The sequence below is a fragment of the Canis lupus genome, chromosome 13 (genome assembly GCF_011100685.1).
Source record: "Canis lupus familiaris isolate Mischka breed German Shepherd chromosome 13, alternate assembly UU_Cfam_GSD_1.0, whole genome shotgun sequence".
NCBI lineage: Eukaryota > Metazoa > Chordata > Mammalia > Carnivora > Canidae > Canis > Canis lupus.
The window spans coordinates 33,795,515-33,811,057 of NC_049234.1; the positions used below are offsets into that span (position 1 = coordinate 33,795,515).

General features: G+C 40.6%; 1 long non-coding RNA gene across 1 annotated transcript in view; it reads right to left on the minus strand.

Moving 5' to 3' along the window:
* Positions 1-15,543, minus strand: part of LOC111098568 — a 34,725-nt gene that overhangs the window by 14,675 nt on the left and 4,507 nt on the right. Inside the window, exon 4 of the long non-coding RNA XR_005368324.1 lies at positions 4,440-4,563. This is a non-coding gene — a long non-coding RNA (uncharacterized LOC111098568). The remainder of the gene's footprint in view (positions 1-4,439; positions 4,564-15,543) is intronic.

Below are 15,543 nucleotides of genomic sequence, written 5' to 3' on the forward strand. Positions count from 1 at the left end.
TCTTATTTGTTCTCAAGATCACATATATAGAGTTTACTCTTGAATGACTCTGGCATTAGGGGTGCCATCCCCCCATGCAGTCACAAATCTGTAACTGAAAAATTTAGCTATTAATAGCCCTCTTTTGAAATTAAAATAAATAAAATAAAAGTCAATTATACATATTTTGTACATCATATGTACTATATACCGTAGTCTTACAATAAAGTCAGCTAGAGGAAAGAAAATGTCCTGAGGAAAATAATAAGGAAGAGAAAATACATCTACATCAGTATACTGTCATTATTGGGAAAATCCATATGTAAGTGGACCCCATATTGTTCAAGGGTCAACTGCATATCACAATGCCTGGCATTTAGGCTCATTAAGTTTTGTTGAACTGAACAGTTTTCTTCAGAATTACATGTTTCTTGTAAATTTCACGTTATGTCATTCTGATGAATTCTATAGTGTGACTTGGTCTTGTTATTATCTGCGTGCTTAAGAGAAAATAAGTTTGTGGAAAGCAGGAACCAATACTTTTAGCCCATATTATCGTTACAGGGATGAATAAATGAAGAACAACTAATGATATGCTTTTTGTGATTTGGATGGTTCGAGGGGGTTATGCCCTTAAATTAGAAAACATCCAACACCCTTTCCTCCAAACCTCTGCTCTGCAACTGTATTCAGTAAGGAAGATGCCTGAAGGGTACAGCTGGGCTATAAACGAACCTCCACTCTTTACCCAAGTGTGACCACATCCACCTGTGAGACATGAGATACATTTCCATGATCTGCTCATCAGTTTAAAGTGGGTCCAATTAAAGCCTCATTTGCAGGAAACTATGATTAGTTTCCTGCAAATTGGAGGAAATGCAGTTCCAATCAAATACATAATTCCCCTTCCCTTATGAGTCAGCTTTCCTGGTGTTCTATGACATTTAGCAGTTGGCATAACCCTCAAAATTGTTCCTTTTGGGAAGGGATCCTTGCGTTATGAATACAATTCTAACTTGACTTTGATAGAATTTACGTTTTTCTGACCAGCCTCTCCCAATCTTACATTATTACATTTGCAAACTTTGAGGTCAATTCAACCATTTTTCCATCCAATTCTAGTACTGTCTGAGTGTGAATAACAATGGCTTCCACTTACAATATTGAATTGGTGGATACTTTCCAAAGGGCTTACCCACCTTATCTCATGTAATCCTCAAAATAACCCCAGGGGGAGCATGTGAAATTGCCATATTTTATAATTAAAAATATCGATAACAACAGCAACAAAACAGAAGTATAAAATGAGTCACTAAATTATTCAGAATTGCATAGTAAGCCATGAAGCACATTTCATAAGTGGGTCAGCTTAATTCCTTACTCTGTCCTCAGGAGTATTTTATGATGTTGGTCTTCAGGCCAGTCAAGGATGGAACACTGGAGCAGGATACTGGACAGTCATCACAGCAATACTAACATTGCTGCAAGAAGCCACTGCTTTAGGCTGGATGTTCTGGTAATTGCAGGAATTGGAAAGGATTGGTAAGCCATTCCAAATCTGAGAGATCCTTTAGAGAAGGATCTGGAAAACTAAGTTTATCACATTTATGATTGAAAACATATCAAAAGGAACTACATTGTGCCATATGAAAATTATCTGAAATTCAAATTTCAGTATACACAAAGTCGTATCAGAACACAGTACCATTCATTTATTTTTGTGTTGCCTATGACCACTTCTGCATTACCACAGCAGAGCTGAGTAGTTACAACACAGATCACATGGATAGCAAAGTCTAGAATATTTGCTATCTGTCCCTTTAGTATATTTTGGGCTGCAATCTCATTGTCATCTCCTGTGTGGAGGCTTGGTCTGTTTCTTTGCTCTCTCTTGAACATGAAAAGTGCCAATAATATCTAACCTGAGGTATATAATTTCACTGACACTGTCAGGACTGAAAGGCTTTAATTCCAGCTGGTCTAACCATGATTGATGCTTTGAAACCCTCTATAACAGTCCTGTCCAACAGAATTTCTTGTGATGATGGGACTGTTCTCACTCTGTGCTGTCAAATACAGTGTATATAACCTTATGTGGCTACTGAATCATTGAAATGTGGCTGGTGCGACTGAGGAATAAGACTTTGCAATTTGGGTTAATTCAAATTTAAGTCTCAGCTCCCACGTTGGACTGTGAAGCTCTAGAAGTTCCTTGCTGAGTCATCATGGGGCTTCAACTTGACTGATTTAATGCCAGGCTTGCATTTTATCATTGAACAACTCTTGCTATTTGACAGTGATGTGTTTCATTGAGAAAAGTTCCCCAATAATTTATATACCTTATTTTTAGTTCAATCACCTGTGGCCATGAAAAATAAGCCTAATTTCCCTGACACTGTCAATCCTTCATACGTCTGAAGTAAGTGAGAGGGTGTACCAATCCATTTAAATATGTTGAGAGGCATGCTGCATCTTCTAAGTTTGGACTGGAAGCAAAGGGGGTGTGAATACACCAAGTAGAACTAGGGCTAATAACATCACCTGCTGGATATTTTTTACCCAGCAAGGAAACTCCTTTCTGTTTAGGGGCTTGGGTTCTAGTGGGTAGCAGGAGGAAGCTAAAGCTCAGGTAGATTGACTAAGCTTCTGTCAATGGCCTTAGTCTCCACATTTAATTTGGGAAAAATTAGACAAACAGGACAGAGATAGGAGATTACTCAAGCAGAATGGCAAAGTCCAGTGACTGATTGTCTAATGAGAGAGTCTGAACCTATCCCTTGGGTATGTTCTCAGTTTCCTCCACACTTAACGTTTCAGTCCATTGTCCATACCTTAGTCTCCAGCCTTGCTATTGCTTCTCTGTGATATACTTTCAGAAATTTCTTGGCTGTTTAAGTTAGCTAAATTGATTTTTGTTATTTACAACCCAAAAGCCAGAGTGGGATAACTATAGAAATTACTTCTGTGGGGATCCCTGGGTGGCTCAGCGGTTTGGCGCCTGCCTTTGGCCCAGGGTGCGGTCCTGGAGACCCGGGATCGAATCCCACGTCGGGCTCCCGGTGCATGGAGCCTGCTTCTCCCTCTGCCTGTGTCTTTGCCTCTCTCTCTCTCTCTCTCACTGTGTGCCTATCATAAATAAATAAAAGTTTAAAAAAAAATTTAAAAAAAAAGAAATTACTTCTGTGGAGTTAAAACTGGTTTTGAAGTTATTAATCAAATGTCCAAGGATCTTTTTTTTTTTTTTTTTTTTTTTTTTTTTAGAATGTGGCTGGTTTTGCTTGACTTCACTCACATGCAATGCAAAAGAATCAAGATTGGCTTGGAGATTGCCAAAACCATGTCTGTAACGCTCAAATGAACTAGTAAGGATAGATATAGCCTGGCCCCAAGGGGGCCACATGGAAGAAATAGGTATGTGATGGTCACTATCATAACACGATGATCAAATGCTGGTGGGGAATATAAGGAAAGGGAAGAAAAGCCAGGAACACAATAACCCCCAGTAGTGTGAGTTACAGGAAATGCTATTTTCTCTTTTCTGCCTTGGCTTTTAGCAAATTCAGAATTAAATTTAAAGCTTTGAAAGATAGAAATTTTATAAAACTACGTAACCAGGGGACTTGGTTTGTTTATTTCCAGTCTCTTGATTTTGCTTTAGATTTTATATTCCTGTTGTAAGGGTCTTCTATGTCTTTTTGAGTTTAGGTTATCTCTAATGTTTTGGATGTGGATAAGGTACAAATTTAAAACAAATTATTCAGCTTCATTCAGAGGAACAAAGCTTTCCCTGCACAAAGACAATGGCTAGGTGTGGGAATCAACAATGTGGTTCCTTCTAAGAGAAACACACACTGCCTCTGAGGAGTGATCTGTGTAAAATAGTTCTCCAGAAGAGGCTTTGGAAGTTAAGTCTGATGGTCTAAGCCACTGGGAGAAGAAGTATAAAGCAGAAAAAGGATGGCAGTGAGGAGAATTCAGGGCCTAGTCTAGAGAAATAGACTTGCATTTCAGGGAGTCAGGAGGCTGGTTGCTCTGGCAGATAGTCAAGATTTGCACAAGTGTGCTACAGGGATTCCTGTGGGAACCAAATAAAAAAGTACACCAGGATTAAAAATGGTGCCAAATGGTTTCAGTAGAGGTAAACACATTAGTTTGGAAAGATTAAAAAGGGCTTCCTGGAGCAGGTGTCTTGGACAATAGCTGAGTTTGGTGAGAACAAAGGAAGGGATTCACAAACTATGCTAGGTTTCTGCGTGTACACCTTGGTCCTGGGCCATGGCCTTGTACTGGGGGGTCCAAGTTTGCTGGGAAGAAAAAGGAGCTGGAATCATGTAGAGAATATTCCTCTGTCCCAAGCCTGTAGTTCAAGCAAGAGCTGACCCCGGAACTTAGAATCACAGACTAAGTCAGTAGATATTAAAAACCCAGAAGGAAATTCCCAAAATAAGTCTACCTCTTACCTGAGAAGTCTGGTTCTTCCAGCTGGTGTCCTTATTTCTTGAATCTTGGGGGTCAGACAGATCCTAGTGTGCTGTGTGACCTTGGGCAAGTCATCAAATCTCTTTTGATCTTTGGCTTTATCACCTGTAAAACCGAGTTGATAATACTCAAATTGTGGGAATTTACTGTGGATATTAAATGAGACAATGAACTTAAAATCCCTGGCATGTCAAAGGCTCTCAATAAATGATACTGACAGCTCATGTCCCAAGTCTCTCTGTTCTTCCAGGCATGATTCTGTTGTTTGTGTTTCTGCTGCTTGGAACACACACAAGCTTCATCAATCTGAATCCCAGCCATTAAGTCACAACCCATGTCTCCAGTTCCACGTGTCCTTCCTGTGCTTTCTCATCAGAGTGACAGTCTACAACCTTGTCTTGTCAGTTGGGGAACTTAGCTACATTTTCCTACAGCACTTCTTTTTACCAAGCATCACAGAGATTTATGGCCACAACTTATCATGCCTACTAAACTATAATCTCCTGGAAGTCAGGGTCCAGGACTGCATTCATCCACATTTACCTCAAGCCCATTGCAATAAACCCTCACCCAGAGCTTGCTGTCTTCCAGACCCCATGGTAGAATCTGGGAACACAAGGATGAGTAAGTCACAAATTAGCTTGAGTTCTCCAGGGGCCAGCAATCATGACAAAAATAACAGCCACATGGTGTTAAGTTCCTAAGAGCTTCATCATGTCAATGTGTTTTCAAAGAATATGACTCTGGAAAGACAACCATGAGATAATGATGTCTAGAACTGTAGGTCTGTTTAGAAATCAGAATTTTATAATCTTGTAAAAAAGATGGTGGGGAGAAAGTATATAATACTAGCCATGAACAGAGAAAAGATGCCAGGAATTACAACACATTCTGCAGTAACTGATGTTGGCTGGGAATCACATACACTCATGGTAATTGAATGGAAAAGCCAATCTTCCAACAATGAAAAGTGTGCCCCCAAACTTTCATTATGTTATTTCCCTCAAGAGCATTTACAGCATGTTTGCCAAATTCCAGGCACTGAGTACTCTAGAGTTATAAAATTAATCAACAATACTTGCCTATAAAGAGCTCCATCAGAGAAGAAAAGAAAGTAAACATAATCACACCCAAGTGTAAGTGCTATGGTGGGAAGAAGCAAAGATACTATAGAGAAAGTGGAGAAAATTTTTCTTTATGGACACCGCAGTGAAGGAGGGGTCAATTTTATTTAGACACTTATGTCCTTGATTCTTTCTTGATTTTTAGCCCTCTCCTCTGTAATGACAACATCAAGAACCATGGCAGACATGGGTTTTGAATTAATAGTCAACAACATTTCAACAGTCAACAACATTTCAACTCCTTTAGAATAGGAGTCAGCAAACTGTGGCCTACCACCTGTTTTTATAAATAAAGTTTTATTAGAACACAACCATATACATTCATTTATATATTGTCCATAGCTGCTTGTGTACCAAGCAGCAAAGTTGAGTAATTGTGATGGGGATGAGTGAGCCACAGAGCCTAATTATTACTGTATGGCCTTAAAAAAAAAAAAAAAAAAAAAAAAAAGGTGGCCAACCCCTTCTTTAGAATCACATTGGAGTCAGTGCTAGGGTTTATGTTACTGAGCACCCATATTTGTTTAGAGCATGGCTATGTCAAGGAGTAAAAGGAAAAATGAGAGGAAAGGAAGTTCACATTCTCTGTGTGTCTACCATCCGCCAGGCTCTGTGCTAGGTTCCAAATTCTGCATCAACCCTCATGACCATCTGTAAGGTCATCATTGCCCCCATTAACATTTTATGAAAGTGAGGATCAGATAAACTGTCACTTTCTTATTGTTATTCAGTTAATGACAAGCTGATACTTTATCTCAAGACTTTCTAACTCCCAAGCACTATTTGCTCTGAGACAACCTTGTTTCTTAGGGAGCAGAATATTAAAATTGATCAGTCAATCAATCAATTGAAGTAAGAGTACTGTTGGCATTAGTAACTTCATTGTGTGAAATGTGTAAGGTATATGATTTTAGTAACCTATGAAGTAATGCTCTCATTTCTCAGAACCAACTGAAAGATGACAAAGCCACACAGGAAGGGTTCAAACATCACCTTTATCACTATTAAAACATTATCAGAGGGTGTGGCTATGACTACAGCCAAAAGAACATGTAAGTAGTGCCTCCCAGAACTGAATTTACCTGTCCTCTTCTCAAAGCTCTGGGAACCCTAAACCTCCCTGTGGGTTCTGCAACCAAACAACTCACGGTGCAGAGCTTTGGAGAACATGTGCTTCTGCAAGGAGAGAACTTAGTGGAGGAGAAAGGAAGCAGCTGAGCCTATTTGCTGGAGCACAACAATCCAGAAAGTCACTCCTCCCAGAAGGCACAGAGGATGAGCAGGAATTTGATTCTAAAGTCCTTCTATAACAAAACACAACATGGAGAGAGGAGGTCTCAACCAGCAGCTGTGTATTAGAAACTCTGTTCTTTTCAGAATCTGGGGCATGGGCTTCTTCTGTCCTGAGCTTCATACGCCGACTGATGATGGGTAGCCCTGGGAGCCTTTGGCTCTCAGAGAAACAGCCTTGCCCTTACCATCAGACCCAGGTCTTGCTGTGCACTTCTGGTTAGCACTGAAGCCAGGCAGCCCTCACCTACTGGGGTCTTTCCTGTCCCTTTCTCTAGGATTTGAACTCTCTTCTCTGTTCTCCCAATTTTTGGAAGGGGCCGTGTTTGAAATGAAAACATACTCCTTAAACTGTACCATCAGTAATTTCCTGGCCATGAATGTCAGCACAGAAATTACCCAGAGATGGCTGCCATTCTTGCCAACCCAAGCAGATCAGAATCTGGTTATAGTTCTCACATAATTTTAATAGATTCACCCAGGGCAGGACATACAGAAATAAACATCAATGTCATACCAGCTAAAATCCTACAGAAATTTCCCAGTGTGCCTTGTGAAAGCCTGCATGAGGGGTGTTGTCCTTCCTCCTTCCTGAGAGCCCAAATGCCAGAAAAGTCAAGTTCCCTCTTCCTGACACTGACATCACACCATGCCTCCAGAACAGATCACAGCATTTTTATTACAAGTCTAAGGACTGAGTGATGTACTCCAAAGCAGACGGATGTTCCCCTTTGGGGGCAGATATCTCTCATGTGAGAAGTTCCAGAGGCTCTTGCAGCTCCTTTGGCAAATCCTGTTCATTTCCATTGTCAGGCCAGCAGAGAGATGAATGAAGTGTTCCTCAAAGTCTAAGGTTACACTCTGTGAGCTGCTCTGATGACAGAAGAAAACCACAGATCATCCCTGAAAGTGGAATATGTGTCATTAGGATCTCACAGGCCACTAGGCATGTGAATACACAGTGAGCATGACTACAGTTTGGTGGGTGTTCTATAAAACAGGCATGTCCAACACGTGCAGTGGGGACATGGGTCAGTGGGTATGGTTTATTCCACTGGGGTGCTATCAGACAAAACTGGCAATTAAAATTGAATTTTATAGGATTAACTCATTTTTTGAAAGATTTTATTTATTTATTTAAGAGAGAGAAAGAGAGACTACATGCATGTTGTCAGGGAGGTGCAGAGGGAGAAGGGTATATTAGGCAGACTCCATTCTGAGCACGGAGCCCGACACAGGACTAGATCCCAGAAACTTGAGATCATGACCTGAGCTGAAACCAAGAATTGGATGCTTAAATGATTGTACCACCCATGTGCCCCAGAGTAAATTCTTAAAGGAGAAAAGGAAAGAATCCAGAATTATTAAGGTCATTCACAAAGGCATTCATGAAGGAGTAAATGTCAGGAGAAAAGAGTGAGGTTGGAGCCAAACCATATAGGCTTGGAAAACCCTATGACTCATCTGTTTATGTAGAGCACTCAACCCAGGGCCTGGCCCCCTGGCCTCTGCACCAATACTTATAAAATGAAACCATGGTGTGTTCAGAGGGATGCAACATTGTGCTTAAGGGAGGGGACTCCTGCTCTAGGTACAAAGTGGTATCTGACAACCTATAAGATTTCAAGGATGGGGATAGAACAGGAGAACAAGGGGGCAGCTTTGGGAAATTCAGCAAGCTATCTAGTATTCCAAGAAGAAAAAATGGAGGAAGGGTGCTCTCAAAATAGGAGGAAGTTAAAGGGTAATTAGAGGAGGAAAAAATAGAATAAACTTGCTGTTGACATTTAGCTATTTTGAGAATTATAAAGCTAATTTATGGTGATTGCTTCCAAAAGGATATAGAGGTCTTGATTGTTTCAACAACTGATCCACAAACATAATGAATATCAACTATGGGCAAGATACATAGCTGGGTCAGATACAATGACAAGAAAGAAAATGGAATTTATTGAGTACCTTCTGTGTGCCAAGCACTTTATCACTTTTAATCCTCAGAAAATCCTGTAAGGGATATAATTGTCTGCACTCTGTGGAAATACAAAAATGTGAAAGAGGATATGACTGCCAGAAAATAAAGGGCTATGGTGGCTGCCTGCATTGAGCAAATGACTGCTTCTGTAGATCAAGTGACCCTCAGAAAGAGGATCTATGATATGAGCAGGGGAGATGCTACCATATGGTTGTGTTCCACATGCCACACGGCAGCTTATGTAGCATCAGGTGCTGGTTCATGTGGGTTCTGTGAATTGGGCCATAAGAGATCTGGTCTTAATCTATAGGTGATGGAAATTCATTACAGGGTTTAAACCCAGGAGTATGGTGATTTTTAAAATTCGGAGTGATCAACCTAGGAGTGGTGTGCCAGGTGTAGTGAGATGGGGTAAGACAAGAGGGAGAAAAAGCAGTGAGGAAGCAGTAGTAGTAATCTAGACAAGAAATGATGGGGGACAAGGGAAGAGCAGGGGTCAGGAATCCAGCAGGTGGAGAAGCTACAGAACTGGCAGGAAGGGGCAACTGTGTCCAGCAGGGTGCCGGAGGAAGATATAAGAAGGTTGGTTGGCTTTGAGTTTGAGCTTCAGTTCCCAGATGGGTGACTGTCAAGCACACACACAAGACAAGATTCACCAGTGAAACACGCCAGCCACTTTTCAATTCAGACAGTTTACCACCTGAATGTGGTAAGGAAGGTCAATGAAAGGCACCAGCTCCCTGTGATCCTTGCTTCATACACCAAAAAGACAACATTGCAATAAAAGAGAGTAGATGAGCACAACATGAGCTGGGGGCATCCAGGATGGTACTGGATAGTGTCCCCGAAAGCATGTCTAACCGGAATCTGAGAATACGAGCTTACTGGAAACTAGTCTTTGCAGATGTAATTAGTTAGTCATCTAGAGATGAAATCATCGTGGATTTAAACTGGGCCCTAATTCCAACAGTCAGGGTTCCTATCAGAAGAGGAGAGGACAGAGGAACAGAGAAGCAGAGGCAGACAGTGGAGTGATGTAGCCACAAGCCAAGGGACACCAGAAGTCACCAGAATCTGGAAGAGGCATGGAAGGATGCTCCTTAAGGGTCTTTGGAGGGGGTGGCACCACACCAACACCTTAATTTCAGACTTCTGCCTTTCAGACCAATGAATAACAACAGTCTCAAATTTCCATGTTTTAACAATTTGTTATGGCTGCTCTAATTAAATAATACACTATTTTTCTAAAGAGCCAATATCAGGCTGCAGCTGAGAAGTTTTATATTTTGAACCTCTATTTTGAGACGATGGGGCAAAAAGCTCCATATTCCATGAGACCCCAGGAGGTGAGGAGAAATTGTCTCATGACAGCCTCCCAAGGGGACTGGGAATTTAGAAGATGGCTTTGTAGGAGGCCCTTCTAAGTTGTCCATCCCCACCTATCCCCTAAGGACCACAAAGTGTCCATCCAAGACTCAGATTAGCTGCAGGTCAAGCCCTTCTCTGCATGGGCCTATGTGGCTGTGTGCAGGGCTGCCCAGGGTGCCATGGCAGGACCATCACTCTGGAGATACCATTCTCTGGCACTGCAGTCATTCACCAGAGATGCATGGCTGGGCACTCAGTAACAGACAAGAGCCCGCCCTTTCCTCTGAGATTGTCTGGATGGAAAATTCTCAGACCTGAGCTCAGTCACATTCTCTGATGCTGAGAAGACAAGATGGAGAAAAAAAGCAGTAAGGAAGCAGTAGGTTTAGGTTTCTTCAGCTGATACAGTCCTGATTCATGCATGAGAATGATGCATGAATTCACTTCCAACACCTCTACGACCTCCCACCCTGGCACAGTCTGTGTCTCCTACTGGATTTGCCAGGATCCTCCACTGGGGCATGACCCAATTCCCTAAGTACATTCCTGCTGACTCAACTTCCCTCAGTGACTGGAATGTGCCACCTCCTCCTTAGGTGGGTCTCTGATACCTCTGCTCTTGATGCATCAGTGAGGATTACTCTTAAAAACAAGAAAATTCTTCCAATGTCTTAGTGACCCTTCGTGTCTTCATATTTTATGACTTCATAGTGGACTCTTTCCTCAATTATCTTAATTCTTTGGTTTCCCATGGAATGAAATTTCACACACAGATAATTTCTAAACTATGCTGATAGTTACTGCCCTTGGATTATATTTTAACCTGTTGGTTACACGAACATGAACTTCAGTGATGTGGTCCTAAATCTTTGCCCATTCCAAACCCATTGGCTTAACCTTTCCTGGCTATCTGAATATAAAAATAAAAATATATAAAATAAATAAATATATAAATAAAAAATATATAAAAAATAAAAAAAATATAAAATATAACCTTGGATTATATTTTAACCTGTTGCCTACACCAGCATGAACCTCAGTGATGGGGTCCTAAATCTTTTCCCATTCCAAACCCATTGGCTTAACCTGTCCTGGCTATCTGAATATCCCCATGCATATATATTTTGAAATGTACCATATAATGGGGAAGGTAATCATATGAACCTTAAGGCAAGACTACCCTAGGTCCAATTCCTATGCTTATGAGTTCTGGCTTCATGGACGAATTATTAAACATCTCTTGGTCTTAGATTTCTTTTTTTTTAAATTTTTTTTTATTTTTTATTTATGATAGTCACAGAGAGAGAGAGGGGGGGGAGGGCAGAGACATAGGCAGAGGGAGAAGCAGGCTCCATGCACTGGGAGCCCGACATGGGATTCGATCCCGGGTCTCCAAGATCACGCCCTGGGCCAAAGGCAGGTGCCAAACCGAGGCACCACCCAGGGATCCCGGTCTTAGATTTCATGAAAGAGCATTATAAGGATTAAAAGAGCTAACCTAAAATCACAAAGTACATTGTCACACAGTGGAGACTCAACACTCAGTGATTATCAGTAATGAGTGATGATACTAATTTCGGTAATGTTGATCGTGCCTGTATTTCTCCCCCACCCCAACATGAGTATTACGTTATTCTCCATGAAGGCACTCATCATTTTATAAGTATTAATACTGTCCATTTTTCTGGACATTTGCATTAAATGACAAATTCCTTGAAGGCCATCATCTTGTTTCAGTCATCTAGTAAGAGGATGTAGCATCTGCAATATGAAGTCTAAACAAAATTATTGTCATCACTCTCCTCCTCACTTTATTAATTCTTTAATAGGATGTGCAAATAGCCAGGTTAACTTGAAAGAAAAAAAATAATGCTTCTACAATCTGTATAATTGTGTCGTATATTTACAAAATATTTTAAAATCTAAACTCTAAGTTACATATTGGATGACAATTATATGAACAGTCTGAAATGTAAACCCATATTGTACATTTTCCTGCTGGCAAAGATGCATTGAATAGAATTGTACAGTATTTTTTTCTCTCTTTAGAGGTTATTTAACTCTATCAATCTTATTTCCAGTTCAATTATGAAACCAACATGCCACACATACCATACGTCCAAAAATAAATTTAGTCTTCTGAATATTAATTAACATTGTTTCAAAGAGACGGGCACTGTTTATCATTGATTTAAATTAAATATTGAGAAGGAAATTAAAGAGATTTTTATTTCATTTATTCAGCAGCAACATTACAATTTATACAAATGAAGGCATAATTAAACAGTCTGCCATTAAATTACAATCTGCATCTCATGTAAGCAAACATATTAAAATTGAAAATGCTTGTCATGAATATAAAACCAGCTTGCCTGAATAGGAATTACTCCAAATGTACAATACACATTTAAGCAACTGCTTTGTTTATTTTCCAAAAAGGATCATGGCTCTTTTGATACGATGAGACTTACAGGTTTCATTACTTTTAAGATATATAGTTGATAATAATTCTAATAGGACTAATAACAGCTAATGCTGCATAATCCCTGGTAAACATGTAACTCACACCAATAAATAGAGGATTTTAACTCATGAGATGGATAGCCATATTATCGATGGCTTTTGTTTGTCTGATTGATTGATTGGTTCTGTTTTGTTTTATGGATGAAGAAAAGTCATGTGGACATGGCCCCCCAGAGAAGTAAACTCTGGGGAAAACCAGGGTAGAGCTGAAGAAGAAAGGGATGGAACCATTCAGCAAAGAGAAAGTTCTAAGATGAGACTGGTTCTGGGATTTGCCTGGTAGAAGGCTCATACTCAGTTAAAGCATTAGTCCAGAACACTAGATAGTCATTAAGAAAACACCACTTTCTTATAATAGGTTGGTGGTCTTACATAGATTTAACTCTCTGAGTCTTCACTTGCTAATCTGCCAAAAGAAGATGATAGTATTTATAAGCCTTCCCAACCCTCCATGGTGAATATCACATGATAATAGATGGCGGCTGGTATCTACTAGGTGTGCAAAAAGGACATTTATTGAATACTTGAAAATGCAAACTAGAATTTAAAAGCATTTGCAAGAAAGAAATGTCATCTCTACCATGTATCAAGAAATGACTGTGAGAGGAAAAAATGGAATCTCAGGGAATCTCACATAAACTACCTTGTCCCTGTTTTCCTTCCCCTAGTCCTGACCCCTTGATATCTGGTGGTATGCTTTGCAATCCAAATGGTCCCTAGTTACAATCTATAATTCTCCTAAAGACACAATACTCATGAATGCTCACCAAGGTAACAGCATCCAAAGCAGTAAACAGAAACTTAAATGAATAAAGCAAGCAGTTTACCCACAGCACTTCTAGGAACCATCAAATGCTAACTGCACAAAATTGATGTGACGTGATATACACTGATCTGACCAAGCAAAACTGGATTCAGGAGAAATATGTTTAGCTAAAGAAGGAATTTAATAATAAGGATGCATCTCAGAGAAGGACATGAACCCTGTTACCAGATGGGTCTGTTAATTTGACTATTAAAGATCCAACTTCTTCACCTGGAGTGCACTTATGTGCTGATTTGAGCTTTAGTGATCCTCTAGTGCTTCAATAGAGCAACTGTCCTGCTTCATGTCCGGTCAAGGTAGAGTGTTACCAATGGTGGCCCCATGTTCAGCCCCACTGAAACACTTCTCCACAAATCAGCTAACTACCCTCCTTTGTAAAGTTCTTCCTTTTAAAAGCCATCTCTGGGTATCGCCACTTTCTAATAATTCATGTATTCATTCCATATATTTTCAGCTCAGAGTCCCAACGGGGACTTTGTTAAATGTTGAAGAGGCAGCAATGCCCAGATGCTAAGGCTCAGAGCCCACTGTTCACCACTGCAGCGGTCTCAAGGTTTCTTGTTGTTTTGTTTTTAAGATTTATTTACTTATTTTAGAGAGAGAGAGAGAGAGAGAGAACCAGTGGGATGGACAGAGAGAGGGAATGAGAATCTCAAGAAGATCCCACATTGAGCTTGGAGTCTGATGTGGGGCTCAGTCTCACAAACCTGAGACCATGACCTGAGCCAAAATCAAGGGTTGGCCATATAACCAAATGAGCTACCCAGGGGCCCTGCAGGAGACTCAGGTTTATGTGTTAGATTGCTCATCTCTCCAATAGTATTAGTTATGACTGTGTCTGGCTGTCCATTTTTCTGTTTACTAAGCACCCATTCCAGTGTTGTTGGCTCAATATATAGCCAAGACCCCTTGTACCTGTTGAATAGTCCTGACCTCCTCGGTAAGCACTCACTCTCCCACAGGTCCCTAGTCCACCCAGTTGCAGTGGAAAAGGCCACAGGAAAAACATATAATGGCCCAGCCTCCTCTGCACACCCCACAGCTGATGACCTAGTAATGGACTCCTAAACCAGCCAACCAGAAATGGGGACCAAAAGGGGCCCAACCGGGCTGCTCTGTGGAGTGGATCTGACAATTGATGACTGACTGGCAGCTACTTCCTACCATGTTTAATGGAAAACAGTAGCCATGGATGTGCTGATCTGAAAGAAAGACTCCTCAAGACCTAAAATGCTCAGGTTCTCTTCTTCAGGCCCTGTCCAAGACCAGCCTGCAGCCCTGCCCTTGGGGACTATGAAGCATTCCCCTTAGCCATGGAAGGAATCCCCTTGTTTTATTCAACAAACCTAAGGAGGTTACTAAAGCATGCACCCGAGTAGTCAACCAACTTAAAATCTGTATGTCTTTCCCAGCTCTCTGCTTCCCCCTCAGAATCAGCTTAAAGCCCTCTTGATCAGACTGTGTCCAGATAAACAGATGGTTTGGGGAATATATCCCACTTCTATCCATTTTCCAGTTTGATTTATTGAATCTAAAATCTCAGTCAAATTCTGCTCTGCAACACCCTCTCCAGAAACAGTCATGAACTTTCTCATTTCCCAGCTGCTTCCCATTTGGTTAGAAGAGCTTTTGAAAATATAATTTGAGCCTAAAATGTTTAATTTTCACTGACCAGCCAGGGTGTTTTTCTATTTGGAGATCCATAACTTTTTGTAGAACAACAGAACAACAAAAGTGTTATTAATAGAACATCCTCCATCAACCATGAGGACTCATGAGCTAGAAATTTAACTTCCTTTCCATGAGCTCCTGACTCTTACATCATCTTAGCTATGGACACCTGAAGATGCATGGAAGTTTTTCAGTCGGAAATGCTTTGAGGACCACTTACTTGCCTTCAAAATTCAATTAAAAGGATAAATTGCAGGCCTTCCATGAGTTTCTTAAAGCCCCTTTTCTAACACAAAAGTATGACTATTTCA